Below are 17,560 nucleotides of genomic sequence, written 5' to 3'. Positions count from 1 at the left end.
TAAAGGCAGGCTGCACCAGTGTGCACCCCAGAGGCCCAAGGGATGGCCAAGGGGTAACTCTTTGCATAGAGGGGGTTAGGGAATGGATAGATCTTGGACTTTAGGTTGGGGTGCCTATACCCTTGCTTTGGAGGCCCCTGAGGGTGTGGGATGGAACTGGGAGTGGGATGAGATACCCACAGGCCCTAGGCTAGAGGCCACTTTGCCTTGGACAACAAAAGTTTGGGATGGTCTCATAGGGATCTTAGGCTATTGACAGTAGTGGAATCTTCCAGGGGACCAAGAGCTGGACTGGTCTCAACTTGAATTCTTGGAGTATTGCTAAAATCAAATGACTTCTGAAAATATAATGAGCTAAAAACTAATAAATAGCTATTTAACTTCCTACATTTTAGGGCAGTAAATGAATTTGGTACTTCTTTTGTGAGATTGTTAACTGAAGTTTTGGTTCCTGTCAATATAAGGCAAAAGTGTGAGATTGTAGTCTCTCTTTTAGGAAACCCGTCAAGTTGTTAAGCTACATATCCTTCATAAGTGGTAAAATCTTTTATTTGTGGTCCAAGTGATTAGGCTATAGAGCCTTGAAGAGAGTAATCCAGTCAGTACCAAATACACGGGACTTCTGGGTTTGTTTATAAATCAAATGACAATTTAATGGGCATATAATAGAGAGGATGATCATAGAGGTTCATTGTAATGAGGCATTTAAAATAGTTTTAAGAAATGGAAAGCTTGAGGGCAAAGCAGACATAAGAAATTATTAGAGGACTGATGTTACTGTGGCTAAAATGAATTTTAATGAAGCCCCCCTCCCCTCTTTTTTTAAAAAAAGTATCTCCATGGTCAGTCACTGCCTTCCTGGAAAGTAACCTTTGCCTCTGTAGTTTATATTTTGCTTTTAGGAATTTTAGAATGATGTGGGTGTCCTTAACAGAAGAGTAAGAATCAAAGCTTATTGTTTTTGGCTGTGGCTTGAATTTGAAACAAGAAAGGGCAAACATAAAAGTTTTAGTTTTTGTAATCAGAGAATTAGGTTAAGAAGTCATTAGCAGTGAACACATGTCTGGTAACTTCATTTACAAGGCATTTGATTAATGACTACACTATAAACATTGCTTCAGATTCACATAGCTCTCTTAAAGCCAAATTGTTTTTGCAAGTCGGCACACAGAGTTGTCATCATCTTTTCTGGATTACTGTTTGAAAGAGTCATTACACATCTCTTTACTAGAAGGTTATTTCCCATTGGTTATAGCAGAATTATATTTTAATGTGATGTGATTAGATAATAACGTATTATCATCAAATGCAAGGGCAGGAGAAGGTAGATTTATCAGGCAATTGAATTACTGGAGATGTTATTGCTGTGAGGGAAAACCCAATTACCTGTGGGTTGTGCACAAGGAGCTTCCTATTTCCTGCTGGAGATCTAAAATTGATTAGATTCAGGCAAGTAGTCTTCTGCTGTTATTCATAGAATCGCAAGATTATAGAGATAGAAAGATTTTAGAATTCATCTGATCCAACACCCTCACTTAAAAAAATAAGGATACTGAGGTGAAAAGTCTCTCCAAGGTTATCTTGTAGTCAGAAGCCAAGGACCGTAGTTCTGAACTAGAGACCATTATTTCTAAATTCAGAGAGTATCTGTTCTTTGTTCATATTGAATATACATCTGGAGGCAGAGTCTTTTAAAGAAATTGTCTATGTGTAATATATAAAAGGTTTTCTGTAGTTTTCATGGATATGTAATTATAGATCCAGTTCTTAGCCTGTTTTTACAAGTTCTTTGGTTTGCCTTTATTATCGCCAGGGTATCTCAGAGTAGCAAAATCATCCCATTCTTTATGGATCTTTTCCCAGGGATTTGTGGGACCCCTAAAAAAAGGTAAACCTTGTATTTATTTGTATTGTGTTACTTATTTTGTTAATAGGTAATTCTTTCATAAAATCTCTGCTGTGTTTTAACCTTTATTTGATCATTTATGAACACATTTATGCAACCTACGTATGTGTAAATGTGCATGCAACCTGTCAATATTAGGAAAGATTTGGGATTTATTTCATGCACTGTTAATTTTTATTTTATCAAATTAGCAAGTTATTTTTCAGGCATCATCTGATAGGTAGTTTTTTCCCATTGTCATTTTTCTCAATAGGGACACATGGAACTTTCAGGATATATTTAAACAATCCTTACAGTTGGATTGATTTTTGGAAGTCAAAATGGGTTGTGATTCCTTTGTGCTCTCTATAACCTGTCTTGTATTTTAACACCCATATAGTCAAGAAGTTCTTGGTTATTTCCTACTTAAAGGTTTCTTCTTTTTTTCCCCCTCATTCTTTGTTTTTTTTTTCTTATTCTATTTTTTATAGTTAGAAGCCAGCTGGTTACTATCACTATGTATTAACAATTTAGAGCAATTTTTATTTTTCTTTATGATTACAAAATCGTTTGCTATAAAGTGTGAAAAAATAGTAACGCTGTATTTACAACAGAGTTTTGAAACCAGTTCCCAGGGCTATGCAGTGAAAAGATAGTGGGGCTGGGAATAAAAGCAAGGTCATATGAAATTCTTTTTTCTTAGAGAAGGGGGAAATGACAATTTCCTCAGAGAACAAACTCTGTAGCTATTAGAAACAATTAAAAGAGTTCTTAATAAAGATTATAAAACTGGCATAGATACGAGAAATAACAGTGATGGGGAACTTCTAGCATCCTGATGTTGGCTGGAAGTGTAATTCTGCTAAAAGAAGAGGAAGGCAGTATTAATGGAAAGGACCCTGAAATAGGCCTCAATTTCCATTTGCTTGGCCACGTGACCTTAAGTAAATCATTTAACTGTTTTCAGCCTTGGATGATAACACCTGTCTTTCCAAACTTCTAAGGTTACTGTGAGGATCAAATGTGATAATAGGTGTGAAAGTATTTTGGAAGCAGTGCTGTACAGATGTGAGTTAGCATAAAGCCAGGGCATCTGAGGCATTCTTCTCTTATCCTTCCAACAGAGTCATCTCTTTGAAGGAAGAAGCAGTGGAGAGAATTGCAATTCTATATCTTTCGATGACTAACAAAGAATGTATTGGTGATATGGTTTTAAAAGGAGTTCTGGGAAAAGGTGATCTTTTTAGGGTTTATAATGTCAAGACAAGGCAGTACTGGGTATCATTTTTTAAAAGTAGATTTTAAGAAGTTTAGAGAAAAATTAGATATTTTAGAAGGCACACACTGTGACTCTTGAAGATGGTTGATAATAAAAAGTGAAATCTTGATGATTTACCTGTGAATGATCTAAACAGGAGAGAAAGGTATATGGGCAGGTGGTTTATTTGACAAAGCCAAAGATGTAGACAACTCTCTGAGCAAGGTGTATGGAAAATATATAACACATCAAGAGAGGGACACGTAACTAAGGAAAAATACAAGAGTGGCATTTATTTAAAATGGAGTCAGTGCCCTTCTGGTAGTAGAATTGACTTTAAAATAGGCATTTAGCAGAACATATTTCAAAGTTAGAGCAAGGGCTGTTAGCTCCTCCCTGACTCTCTGACTGGAAAAGAATTCACATGAAGGTTTAGGCAGGATAGTGTTGGGGAGGCTAAAACTGAAGTTTATGAAAAGATTTGGGCAAGCAAATAAAAACTGATTAAAGACAGGAGAAAGGGCTTTTTGCTTTTTAAAATTAAAGCTCCTTCCAAAAGATAGAAGAGGAAAAACCCACTGATTAGGGAAGCCTCCTTAAAACTATTCTTTTTTTTAAAGATTTTATTTTTTTCCCAAAGCCTCCCCCCCCCCCCCCCGCCCCGTACATAGTTGTATATTCTTTGTTGTTGGTCCTTCTAGTTGTGGCATGGGGGACACTGCCTCAGCATGGTTCGATGAGCAGTGCCATGTCCACACCCAGGATTCAAAACAACGAAACACTGGGCCGCCTGCAGCAGAGCGCGCGAACTTAACCACTCCGCCACAGGGCCAGCCCCCTTAAAACTATTCTTTACTGGAAATATATTAAGAGAGACTGGTTGAACACTCACCAGGGATAGTTGTGGAAGGTGAAAGATTGGGGTTTAAGTGTCTTTGTTTCTAGCATACTAGTTAATATATTCAGTGTGGCCACAGTGCTTGCGTGGACATCTAGATATGTTGGAGTTGTATCCGTCCTGATCTGAGTTTCAGCCTCATTTTATGTTCCTCTGATTAGGACTTACCAACCATAGGTGCAAATTTGTAGCGACACTGAGTGCTGAGAACTAGGGTATAAGGAAAAATTGATGCAAAAACTACAGATGTATCAACCTCTATTCTCCAAACCATCCTTAGTTATTGGCAGTAGGATCAATGAATCAAACAATGATCTTGGGTGCAGTTCTTCAGATATCAATTCTCAAGCAGTGTGGGATTTACCATCTAGAGGACCAGAGGAAGAGAGAGGTAGTTGGACATTAAGGACACCTCTAGCTTGCCTGGGGACCCCTTGTCAAACCTCTCTTCTGAAGCTGATGTGTAGTGCCTTAAAATGAGCTGTTTATTTGGCTCTGCATTCTCATTTACGTTTTATGTTCAAATGCTTTATGGCTCACGTCAAAAGAGAAGATTGGAGCCTGGGTAGCAACCCGTTTTGTGAGGGCATATTGAAAGCTTAGTTTGATATTGTGCTGTAAGAAGGACACTGAAAATTGTGCTGTAAGAAGGACACTGAAAATTATGTTCATAGTGAACCTATTTTCTGGTTTTATTTTAAGATTTGGCTTTTTAAAGCTATTTCAGCCTTATATGGAAGTACTTATTCCATGAATTTATATAGAAGTAGAATTTCTGGCCAAGGAGAAAAAATGACTTGGTTCATTTTCCTAGAAAACTAACAGATGCTTTCTTAGAGATAAAACATAATTAAATTTATTTAAAATTGAGTCGGTGACTTTCCAGTAGTAAAATTGGCTTTAAAATATGCATTTAACAGAACATGTTTAAAAATTTGAGCAATGGCCACCAGCTACTTCCTGACCCTCTGAATTAAAAAGAGCTCACATGAAGTTTTAGATGTCAGTTGAATTAACTTATAAGCAACTTCCAAAAGGGAAAGAAGTCACTAAGTTGGCCTTTTTTTCCTTTGACACTGCTCCTGCAAAATAAGTTTGAGAATTATAAAGGTGACATAGTTCATATTAGAGTAGTAATAATAACTTCCAATTCCGTTTGTGTTTGTGTGGAGGGAGAGGGCGTGTATGAATCTATCTGAGAGGAACTTTTTGGTCTTGACTATTAGACACCAACCACAGCAGCAAAAAAGAAACAGTCCTGCATCCTGAATTGAAGGTAGAATAACAATGGACATGGTTTCTAAAAGTTACTCTATATGGTTATTGAAAAATCTAGTCTTAAAAATACATTTGTTTCTGAAAATCTTCCCATATAATTGACTTTCTGTGGTTTTGAAACCAAATTGTGCTGGGATGGCCAATAGTCCACCCAAGAGAGAAAGAGCATCGAAGTGAAAAGGCCACAATGACCAAAACATCAGATCTAAGAGTTTCCCATTTAGAAAGCTGGAGGTGGATGATGCCGATATATGGTATTAGAGATGAGGCTGGAGGTATATATTTGGTGGTAATCATATGCAGTAAATATCTCAGTTCTTCCCAAATTATTTTTAAATAACCTTTTTATTTTAAGACAGTTTTAGATTTATAGAAAAGTGGCAAAGATAGTACAGAGTTCCCGTACAACCCACACCCAGTTTCCTCTATCATTAAAATCTTACATTAGTGTGGTATATTTGTTATAATTAAAAAACCAATATTGATATTTTTTTTATTAACTAAAATCTGTATTTTATTCAGATTTCATTAGTTTTACCTCATGCCCTTTTTCCATTCCAGGATCCCCTCCAGGATAGCTTATTGCATTTAGTTATCATGTCGGTTTAGGCTCTTCTTGACTATGACAGTTTATCAGATTTTCCTTGTTTTTGATGATGTTCACAATTTTGAGGAGTACTGGTCAGGTATTTGGTAGAATATTTCTTAATTGAGATTTCTTTGATGTTTTTATCTTGTGGTTATGTGTTTTGGGGAGAAAGATCACAGAGGGAAATTCCCATTTTCGTCACATCATGTCAGGGGTACGTACTGTGAACATGACCTGTTACTGTCGATGTTGACCATATCACCTAGTGTTTGCCACATTTCTCCCTTTCCATACTGTCCTCTTTGGAAGGAACTCACTGTGTACAAGCTACACTGAAGGAGTGGGAGTGACATGCCACTTCCCTGAGGGTGCATTATTTACATAAATTACTCGGAGTTCTTCTGCATGGCAGATTTGTTTGTTCTCCCTTAATTATTTATTCAATCGTTTATGTAAATCAGTATGGACTCATGGATATTCGTTTTATATTTTGGGTTGCAATCCAATACTACTTTATTTATTTTGTTGCTCAAACTATTCCCTTGAGAGCCCTTTCAGTTGCTCCTGTGTCTCTTTGACATACTCCCATCATTGTGTGTCTGTGTTTTGAGCACTTCCTTACTTTCTGTCAATATAAGATGCTCAGGATCTTCTTTTATATTTCCCACCCTAGTACAAGAGTCATCTATTTCTCCAAGGAACACTGGTTCCTTTTATTGGAGAGTAGTATTAGAAACTGGGATCTGGACGCTAGGTGTGCTCATTGCTACTGGGATACAGTTCCTTCTAGGCTCTCTCAGCTGACAGAGCAGGGAGATATATATGTGTATACTAACCCGTGTATATACACATCTATAAATATTTCTATATGGGACCGTCTGTATCTGTGTTAAACTAAACATGAGTTCATACTGATGTCTCCAACTGGAATCCATTACCACGTGGATAATTCTAGCTGCCTCCTCTTGCTTATGATTCCAACAGTGAGAAACTTGGCTCCCACCATTCACTTATTTACTTAATTATTCATTCCAGTATCCATGTATGACAGTGTCAGAATTGTTAACTTGTACCCATAGGGGTAACAGCTTTATCGACTAGACTATAGTGATTATGTACAGTTCCTTTTGCCTTTAGTTTTATGGATTTCGTTCATTTCCCAAGTTACCTAGGTCAGCACTCCCCCCTCCCCACCCTTTTCTGTGAGGTTGTTTCATGTATTTATAATATAGTTAGATTTTGTCACATTTGCGTTTAATTCTGGGATTCTTTGTTGTCCTTAATGATTTTTTTTGAATTGAATATATTAAGGTTCATTCTATGTGTTGTAATGTTTTATAAGTTTTGACAATGCATACTGTCATGTATTCACCACTACGGTGTCATATACCCCAAATTATGTTTAGTTGTTTAATATTTGATCATTTTGACTAAAAAATTCAGCAATTTTGGGTGATTCAATCTAGTATAACTTGAAATATAAGCCAGTGTATAATTTACAGCCAGGTACATGAAGTATCTAAAACTTTCAATTAAGTTTTAAGTTATAATAAAGATCTCTCATAATCCTAAATATGTAATTATATTTTACATACTTAGTAAACACTATGACATGACTCCTGTCATTTTTCTGATAAAATAGTCATGTTAAATGGTTACCATCTTTAATCCTCCCCAAATTATTTACATTTTCAAAGAAGAGTACATATTAACCCAAATATATCCTGCCCAGTGTTAGGATTTTAGGCAGTGTTAACAATGAATTAAAAACTTGTAGGGAAATCTTGCTCTCTAGGGCCAATCTCCCTTAATTGTACCTCATTGTATTGCTTCTTCTCTTATTTCATTTTTGAACCTTCTTAGAGTCTTAGGTCTTTTGAGTCATCTTAAAGTGATCCCCAAGACACATCTTCTGTATGAAACAGGGTTACATTTCTTCATTCAACAAATGTGTTTTGAGCATCTTCTCTATGTGTGACATTGTGTTAGGGGCAGGGTTCCAAATTGTAGATGAGCTACCTTCTGGGTGGCTAAATGCTCTTGGAACTAGTGGCTCCCGGGCTGCTAAATTTCATGAGTCATTTTTTTTTAAAAAAGGCCATGGATGTAGAGTTGCTACCTTTATATTTTGTCAAGTCTGGACAGTAAGAATAAGCAACCCAACAAACAAGGCTACCATCAGGTGGAATTTGTTTTGCCCCTTCCAAATGTCAAATTTAAATTTCATACTATGTTCCTTTCTCTAATTAGTATAAGCTTTTCCTTTCTTTCCTAATCCACTTCTGTTTGAAGGCTTTTTTCCTTAAACAACTTTAGCTGTTATCCTACTCCACAGATGTCAAAGGTAGACCTTTAATGGATAGAAAAGATGTCAGGGATTTGACAGTAGTGAATAATCATGTCTATCTCTTGTCAATCTTTTGGTTCTAAGTAAGGGAAATGCTGTGGAGAATTGCTTCTTTGGTTGAAAACCTAGATTAACACATGCTATTCCATAGTGAACGCTTAATAAATACCTGCTAAATTAATTAAAAAAAGTCTTACCAAGTCATCTCATTCATTAATGTGAAGATATAGAATCTAGCATCTGACACAAACTTCCTTTACTGTTAATAGTCTGGCATTTTCTACATTTTATAGATGAACATAATAAAAATATGATCTTTACCTAAATTGGCCAGTGGTAGAATTTAACCTTGGTTTTCTGACTTTGTCTTAACCTTTTTCTGAGTAAAAAATTATTTTAAAATCAGTACATTTCTCATTATCATTTTTGGTTTGAATCTGGTTTCACAAGTGAGCACTTTATCGAGCATACCAAGGTGATATTTTGTGGACTTAGTGATCCTACAAATCTTGCGCTTTCACCTGTAAGATCCAATGAGACTGAGAGAATAAAACATTTAAGTCTTTAGGATATAAATAAAAAATTGAATATATTTATGAAAATTTAGAGATTTTTAGAATTTAATCAAGAATGACCATTCATTTTCTGAAACTTGTTTTTCCCTCTTGCTAAAGAAATACGTGTCCATTGAAGAATATTTAGAAAACAGGTAAAATGATAAGAAAATGAAAATTACTTATAATCTAGTTGCCTTGAAGTTAACCACTTTTAACATTTTGCAATAGATTTATGTTATATTATTCTGTCAGGCTATATGATTTAAAAATGTAATATATGCGCATATATAGATCATGTTGTACATTTGGGTTTGTTAACTTGTTTTTTCACTTACTAGTAGAGAGTGAATTTTTTTCTCATGTTATTAACTGTTCTGTTGCACCATTCTTAATGATTACTAATATTCCTTGTGTGACCGGGTCCCCTCTTTTTGGATGTTTATATTATTTCCAATCGCAATTTCATTTTAACTCTTGTAAATTTGACAGGAGGTTATGTATTGACTTTTGAGGAGAAAGGGATGCTGAGCTGCATTTGAAGCTAAAGTGAAGTTGGAGGGCAGCAGTGCCCTCAGTGCTGGGAAGCGCTGCTCCGGATGCCCATCTGCTCGCTTGCCCAGCTGGGCTGCAGGCTGGCCTGGGCCTGTTGTTGTTAGGCCAGCTGAGAGAGCAGTGGCCTCAGTAGTGTCAGCAGGAACAGAGCAGGCTTCATCTCTGCTCTTTGTCTCAGATTTGGTGCTGGTGTGTTGTCTCCGCTGCTGCCATGTGATGGCTCGTAAGCAGCGCTACACACAGGATCTGTGACTCCTTTTAAAAGCTCTATTGTGAGATGCTGCTGAGTTTTAGTGCAGAGGAGGTTTTTGCTAGCGTGTTGCTTTTGGTTTCTTTCAAATGTGAATGTGCCTTCTTCTAAAGAATCCTAAGTAAGGAAAGCACTAGTTTTGAGGCAACTAAAAGATGAATTAAATGATCCTTCCCTTCAAGCCTCCTATAATAGAACAGTAGTATAATAGAAAAGTAAGTACTCATATTTCTTTGTCTACTTTCCGTTGCAGTTCTTCACCATGAGAGAGGTGAGAAATGAGAGAGTGGGGTGGGAATCGGGGAAGGTTTCATAAATGAAGTGATATTTGAATGGGGTGACAAAGAATGGGGAGGATTTTGAGAGTAGTAACAGATGGCAGGAAGCACGGAAATGTGGACAGTGGAAGTTGCCCAGGGTTTGTTTTCTTATTTATTCATAAAATGTTAATTGGGGGCCTATGATGTGCCAGGAATTATACTAAATTTTGGGTACACTGGGATGAATTAGACATGGTTCCTGCCTTCTAAGAGTTGACAGTATGGTTGGGAAGATGGAAAACAGACAGACATATACAATTGGGTCTATAATGTAGGTTTCTACAAATAATATGGACTTCAGAGTAAGGATATCATAACTCAGCCTAGGCAGGATAACAGAAGTCTTGTAGGGGCTGATGCTTGAGCTGAGTCTTGAAGGACATGTGGGCAAGGGGTAGGTACTCCAGGTAGAGGAAACTGCATGTGCAAAGGCCAAGATGCAAAGAAAGAAGATGGAATCTGCAGGGCACTATGAAGAGTTCAGTGTACAGCAGAAGAAGAGACTGCAAAGTGGAGGAGGATTTGCAATCAATAATTTATGAGGGCTTTGGTTAGGAGAGTAAGAGATGGGGAGAAAACCAAGGATGACCTCCAGTCTTTTACTTGCTTCATTGAGTGGTTGGTGGTGCCATTCACTATTACAGGAGATAAACCAGGAGGAGTAGACTGGGGCATCAGTGTGTTCAGTTTGGGACATGATGAGTTTGGAGGGCTTCTGATATATTGATATAACAAGTAGAGGACTGGAGCCCAGAAGAAGATTGGGACTGCAGGTTCATGAATGGGAAGCATTAGCAGGGAGTGGATGAAACCGCTGAGGGAGAACATGTAGAGTGACAAGGTGGCTGATAAAACCCAAGAAGGAATAGACAATGGAGGGCAGTGAGGAGGAGAGAAGTGGGAGGGAATGGAGTGAGGGAGCTCAGCTGAGAAAGCATCAGGAGAGGGGAGGGGAGTTGAGGAGAGGAGAGAGACTTCAGCAATGTTAAGTGTTGCTGAGAGAAGTCAGATAAATTATCTGAGAGTTCCATCATTTTTGGAAATAAGAAGGTCATTGGTGATCTTGGTGAGGGCAGCTTTAAGGGTGAAGTAGACTGTCCTGAATTTCGGTGGTTGAGGCATGCATTAGAAGGCAAGGAACATGATTTCAGAAGCCCTTTTGAAGAAACGTGGCTGTGGAGGGAGTGGTGAGGGGTCAGAGCAAGTGGAAGGGGTTGAGTGAGACAAGGGTGGAGAGAGCGGGTGGTTTGTCTGCTTGTTTTTCCCCGCAAGGATGGTAAACTGGAACCCTTTTATAGGAACCACTTGAGAGGGGAGGTTGAAAATGCAGGAGAGAGTCTGAGAGGATGTAAATGGCAAGAGGGAGGTCTCAGAGGAGGAAGGGGGGTAGGGAGTTCTGAGCACAAATGCTTAATTGAACCGAGATCTTTCTTTCAAAGATGTCTGAGTGATGTTACATAGACATATACCAGCACTCAGACTTTATTCTAAGTGGGACTTTAACTCTTTCTCTGTTTGTAGTGTTAGCCTGTTTCTAAGTCTTTACATTTTTATGTACCCCCCCAAAAAACCCATAAGATCTGAGCTTTTTAGTTTTCCCTCTCACCCTTTCTTCCTCTCTCTAGTTTAACCTATGATCTAAACCAATATTTTTCTTCTCATGCACCTCTGTAAAAAGTAGAGAATAACATTTCTTGACATATTCCTCTTGACCCACTAGTGACATGCTCTTTGCGAGTGGGGGAGCTCCCCAGAGAGAGAACTCCATGTGGAGGGCAACTTTTTTGGGAGGCAGTTCTTTAGAAAAAGTGCAGGACTAGAAATCAGAATATCAGGCTTCAGTCCCACTCTGTCACTAGTGAACTCCTGTGACAGGGGATGAGTCCCTTAATCCCTCCTTGTCTCTTTCCTCACTGGTAACAGGTCCATTGTACTTACCTACTTTATTGTTGAGAGAACTGAAGTCAATTATATATGTATATTATCAATGCTTTGAAGTGGGTAGGGTTCAGTGCGCGTGAAGGATGACATTTTCTAGTTGCACCTCACCGGGCCAGAGTTCCGAAATCCAAAAGTGCATTAGTCCCCAGTAACTTTGACAGTTTAACATCATGCATTATGTTGTAGAAAGCATTTTCACATCCTTGATTTTTCATATAACCCTGAAAGAAGACAGCTCTGAGAGACAAGAGGTAAATTAAATAGGCTCTGAGCAGCCATTATGATGTAGCAAAGCTCCTCTGGATTGCCCTCAGGTGAACAATGGAGGCCATTGCCTTGAGCCCACTCACTTCACACAACTCTCACAGGGCTGTTTATCTGACATCTACGCCCATTACCGAGTAGGAGCAGCAGACTAGGAACAAGGAGAAAAGGAGTGGTTAAGAGCAGGCACCCTGATGGCAGGGAGAAATGGCACTCAGTGTGCTGACAGCAAAGGAAGAGACAGATGCATTGTAAAATGCCTCCTAAGGGAACAATAATAATAATCATAAAAGCTCACAATTTGTGCAGGGTGATCAGGCCTCTTTAATATCCACTGTGGGCATCACTCTGTTTTAGCATAATACGATAATTGATGTTTCAAATGAAGACTCTGTCAAGAAATGTGTAAATACTCGGTATACTGTGTTTTAAGAATGCCAACAAGAAAATATCAACTATGTTTTATAGTTTTCCATTAAAATACAATTTTAACAATTGAAATGCTAGCTGGGGCCTTTCCCAAAGGGTCTCGCTCTATTATTTGTTTGTAGGATGGCCAAGAGTTTGTGCTTCTTACGTATATTGCTGAGAGAGAGCTGTGAGGTGTAGATGGTATAGAACACCTGGTGATAAGTGAATGTCAGAGAGGCTGTATATTCTCTGTTCAAGTTTATATTTCCATAGCACATTAAAAAAACACATTTTAAGTCTGTATTGCCCTGTGGGATCATAAAAAGGTTAATAGATAGTCAAGATTTTTTAAGAGTAAAATAACCCTATCCAAGACTGTATTCTGGCCCTGGAGAACACATTAACTTCATCAGCTTTGGAGTAGCAAATATTCATCTCTTTTATCCTAAGATATAATGTTCATTCCATTTAATATCTTTAATTAAAATAGTAACCTTTAGTAGAAATGATTAAACAATCAAATATGGAAGGTCCGTTAGATTTCTTTTACCAGTTAAAGGAACTGAGCATTTTAATTATCCTTTGAGAATTGCCAGTGAACAAAATCTGACTTCTGTAAAATGAAAGTAAAAATGGTCATTATTGTGGTAGCCCTGTTGACATTCAGGAACGGATAGGCTTGAAACTTTCTAAGATCCAAAATTCCTGATGTGAGAAATGTTTTTGTCTTTTATAAGCAAGAGTTTGAAATCTGGACAATGGCTTAAAATCAAAGTAGTGACCTGGAATTTTGTTGACTCTGTAGAAATGTGTTCAGGAATGATAATCTTAGTTAAAAAGGAGAGACTATTTTTTTTATTGATCAAAGACTTAAATCTCTGCTATTGTTTTCCTAACAGTTGGTTCAGTGAATGTTTGCTCCTGTCTTTCACACTGGGGCTTACTTGCTGACCATTCGATAAGCTTGAGACAAAGTCATTGTGTCAGAAGCAACATATTTTGTTGATTGATTTACATGCTGGTGGTGACAGGTTGTCAGGTGTCCGTCAGGGATTGGACATATAAAACTACTGTTACTGGTTAAAGACGACTTGTCTTTTTCTGTGCTCCGAGTGACAATTTCCTACAACAGTTATGTTAAGAAAAGCCTTATAAAGGGTTGAACTGGGGTGATACCATAAGGAGAAGTTCTAATTGAGAGAAGCAAGATGAAAATTGTGGCTAACTTTTAAGAAATGTCTTAGATATATAGTGTGATATCATAGACTGGAGAGTAGCATTTACGGTAACAAAAATGACTTTATTATTGGTTTCTCTTTTGTATTTGGTGCTATCTTTCTGAATTTTACTTTTCTGGAGATAACTTTTTTCCTTTAAATTTATGCTCCAAGATGGACGTTGACGGTAATGCTGCCTTCCGTTTTTCTTCATGCTGCAATTTTTAGAGAGCTTTTCCATGCACTATCTTATTTACTAATCATGACACAGATGTGTTGGAACAAGGCAAGTGTACTGTCACTATTTTACAAGTGAGAGTGCAGGTAGAAGGGGTTCACTAATCTGTTCAGGGTCCAGAGCTGGTGCCAGGACCTAACCCTTCCTTCTTTGGAATCCATCGCCTTCCAATTGTGGCACATTGTTAATGTGGGAATTTGATTGAAGAAGACATTTTAGTTGCAGGTTTTGAGCTTGGAACTTCAAAATTTAACTTGTAACCGTGTCATTCTTGGAAAAGTGGGCCTTAGTAACCTTAAATTGAAAAGAGATAGTAGCTGGAAATTCTACATAGAACTTAAACACTTTAAAATTTTGCTTAAAAACTGTTGACAGTGTTCTACTTTGGGCAAAATAATCACAGAGCTAGAATTCATTCGCCACCAGACGTGGGTACATGGGCCCCGCATTTACTGTAACCAACTGGTGCTTGGTAGGAGAATGATTGTGGAGGGTTTTTTATTGATCAAGTTTAGAATCTGTCAGGGACACAGATTTGATTTACACTTAGAGATGACGAGACTCCTTCTAATGCTAGGGTAAAAGGATCCTCTTTATATCTGTTGTATGAGCTTTGTTACATCTGTCGCCACTTAGCTATACTTTAAGGGACAGTTTGGTTTGTGATATGTCAAACATATGGGTTGATATAATAATCAGCTAGAATATATGCAGAACATATCTGTGTGCCTACTGTGACAATGATACTTAGGTGCCTGTGATCTGGTTGGAGAAAGACTTAAAGTTACTTATGTATGTAACAGGGCACCTTATCAAGAATTTACTGTAGCAAGACAGGAAAATACAACTTTCTTGTTTGTTCTGCAGCATTGAGAGAAGCATACATTCTCTCCTTGGGAATGGAAGACTGTCTGCTCCATTCCTAAAGATGGAATCCTTCTTGTTTCCAAGGAAGCTAAACAGGCTCTTGGATGGTCCTAGATTTCGTGGTTCAGGCTTTTAGGACCATCCTGTGTCTAAAGACTTTGAGAGAACAACTAAACTTCATTATTGTTGAAAGAGATTGGGAAAGAAATGCTAGTTGTCATTAGAAGATTGGCTGTTCTCTCTCTAGGGCAGAAAAAAATTTCCAGGGTGAGGAAATCAGAGACAGTCCATTTTTATGGGTAGTTGAAGCTGGTACTCTAGTTGAAGCAGTGCCTTGGAAGTCCTGAGGTAGGTATCGTGACGTGATTGCTAGGAAGGACTGAGCGCTGAGACAACTTTGACACCTATAGTGAAGTCCTCATGGCTAACTTGGCACAGAGGCAGGGCCGGGTGGCATGGAGGGCCTGCATCGAATGCTACCAAATGTAGCCAAGTCACCTTTAACGGGGCCATAGGGTTTAAACAATGAGTATCTCCCGGGGCAGCAGCGGGGGTCACCATGGGCCATTGACAACAGGCCTTGCCTATATTTTTCTTCATTGTGTCACCTTTTGGGTCTGATACAACTCAAGGGGTGAGGGAAGAGCCCTTAAACATGTCTGACATTAGATTTCTTACTGACCTGGCTGAGTCTTGGCCTTCACATCTGAACTGATTTGAATTTGATAAACACAAAGATGTGATGTTTCTTGCATCTCAAGTGTAGTGGAGCAGTTCAAAGCTTTATGTGCATAAATTCATGTATACACACATGTATACTTCTCTTTCCTACCTCCCTGACCTTTATGTATCCGTCCTGAAATGTCTTTGTCCTCATTTGGCCACCCGGAAAATGCTTACTCAGTATTCAAAATTCATGTCAAATATCACTTCTCCTTTTTGAATAAGCAGAGAGTAGGGAGTCTAAAAATAATTCTGGCTTTCTGATTTGCAATATAAAGATAATGCCTGCCTTGCTTGGATCACAGACTGGTTGTGAGAGTTTTACGAAATGACTTATACTAAAAAGACAGAAGGTATTTGAGGTTGAGAGAGCCACAGGAGGAAAAGCATGGAGCAGAGGACTTTGGAATACATGGAGGCAAGGCCCTAGGCAAACCTGTCTCGATGGAGCTGAAGATTTATTTTCCATTTTTTATTTTTGGGTATGTGTGGCAGAAACAATAGCCAAAAAATGCTTGCTTAGTGTGACTGGATTTAGGGGAGGATCTTGAAAATCAGGAAGAGGACTTTTAACATAATGAGGTGGTTATCAGGAAATAGTTTCTTAATAGGTGACGGAGCTATTTTGAGTCGATTTAACTTGGGAGTGGTACACAAAATTACTTTTATTAAAGGATGAAGAGGATGGCTAGACAGAAAGATCAACGTGGATACAAGCAGATTGTGAGAGTGTCAACCATGAGTAGGTTTGAAACATAGGCTCAAGACTGAAAATATAATGGGCTGTTTTGGAAGTAGGAGGTTTTTAATTTTAGGAGGCGACCCATCTCCTAAATTTGTAGATAGAGTGTGGTTTTAGTATGTGATGGTTGAATGAAGAATGGATGTACTAGCCTGTGAATTTTGTGAGGGAAGGGAGTGTTCCTGGATTGTTCAGTCTCTTCACAGTGCCTGCGACATTGCAGCTTTCAAAGATTTGCTGAAGAAATGAATGAAGTAGCTTGTCAAACATTAGTAAGATATTTTTAGCTGTAGTTCAATTGCAGTCTGAAAAAACCACTTTTAATTCCTTCCTCAGGACAGTTTCTTTTTAAATAACCTTTTCCCATTTCAAAGAGCAAGAGGCTGTCCCTGAGAGCTGCCCTTCATGTTCCGCCGTTTACTGGTCTTCTTATGAAACGATGAACCAGATGGTCAAGAAACTTTTGCACAGAATCTCATCGCTGATGTCCTCTAACACGAGGATTAGACATGATTCTGAATCTATTATTTTTGTCTTTTAATAAAATGCACTAATCTTTTATACTTTATGGGTACCCAATTTATTTTGGAAACTATGTTATTTTCATAAAAAATTCTTAACTTCCAGGAAAGGTCCACCAGATCTGACTCCCTGGGTCTTCCTATTTTAAATATATCTCTAACAAGTAAACATAATAGGAGGAAGAAAAGAAGCTCACACTTATCAAATCCTGCTATGTGCTCTCTGCATGTTATTTAATCCTCTCAACAACCCTTTTGAGGGTGTGATGCTGTTTTTATTTTACAGACCTGGACCCTGAGATGTAGAGATGATGTAAAATATAGTTAAGATAATACAGACTTAATGAGTGGCAGAGCTTGGATTTGAACCCAAGTCTTTCTGGAAACAGTTTGTTCCTGTCCCATCACATTGTGTTGCAACGCAGAAATAATTCCAGGTGGGCTCTATTTTTAAATAGACCCGGGATCTGACCACCTCTCCTCACCTCCACGGCTACCAGCTGGTCAGTGTGTCCATGCTGTTTCCCTCTGTTATTGTAACATCTCCTGTTTTCCCTGTTTCTCTCTTTGACCCCTACTGTTTATTCTTAATAACCAAAGTGATCCTTGTAAAATGTAAGTCAGATCAATAGCTCTCCATTTCATATAGAGAAAAGCCAGAGTCCTTACAATGGCCGCAGTGACCTGGCCCCTCTTTCTCCC

The 17,560-nt window shown here is 38.2% G+C and overlaps 1 protein-coding gene across 13 annotated transcripts in view; it reads left to right on the top strand.

Annotated features, from left to right (window-relative positions):
* DNM3 (dynamin 3) overlaps positions 1-17,560 on the top strand; it is a 510,735-nt gene that overhangs the window by 43,861 nt on the left and 449,314 nt on the right. For 2 of the 13 annotated variants that reach the window (XM_070498083.1, XM_070498082.1), the window contains exon 1: positions 9,637-9,829. The exons of 10 other annotated variants lie outside the window; for them this stretch is intronic. The gene's annotated coding sequence lies outside the window, so the exon portion shown is untranslated. Of the gene's footprint in view, positions 1-9,636; positions 9,830-17,560 lie in introns of those variants that run through there. One more of the 13 variants, XM_070498084.1, reaches the window with a different exon arrangement.

The sequence above is a fragment of the Equus asinus genome, chromosome 25 (assembly GCF_041296235.1).
Source record: "Equus asinus isolate D_3611 breed Donkey chromosome 25, EquAss-T2T_v2, whole genome shotgun sequence".
Classification (NCBI taxonomy): Eukaryota; Metazoa; Chordata; class Mammalia; order Perissodactyla; family Equidae; genus Equus; species Equus asinus.
This window is presented reverse-complemented; position numbering and strand designations above follow the sequence as displayed.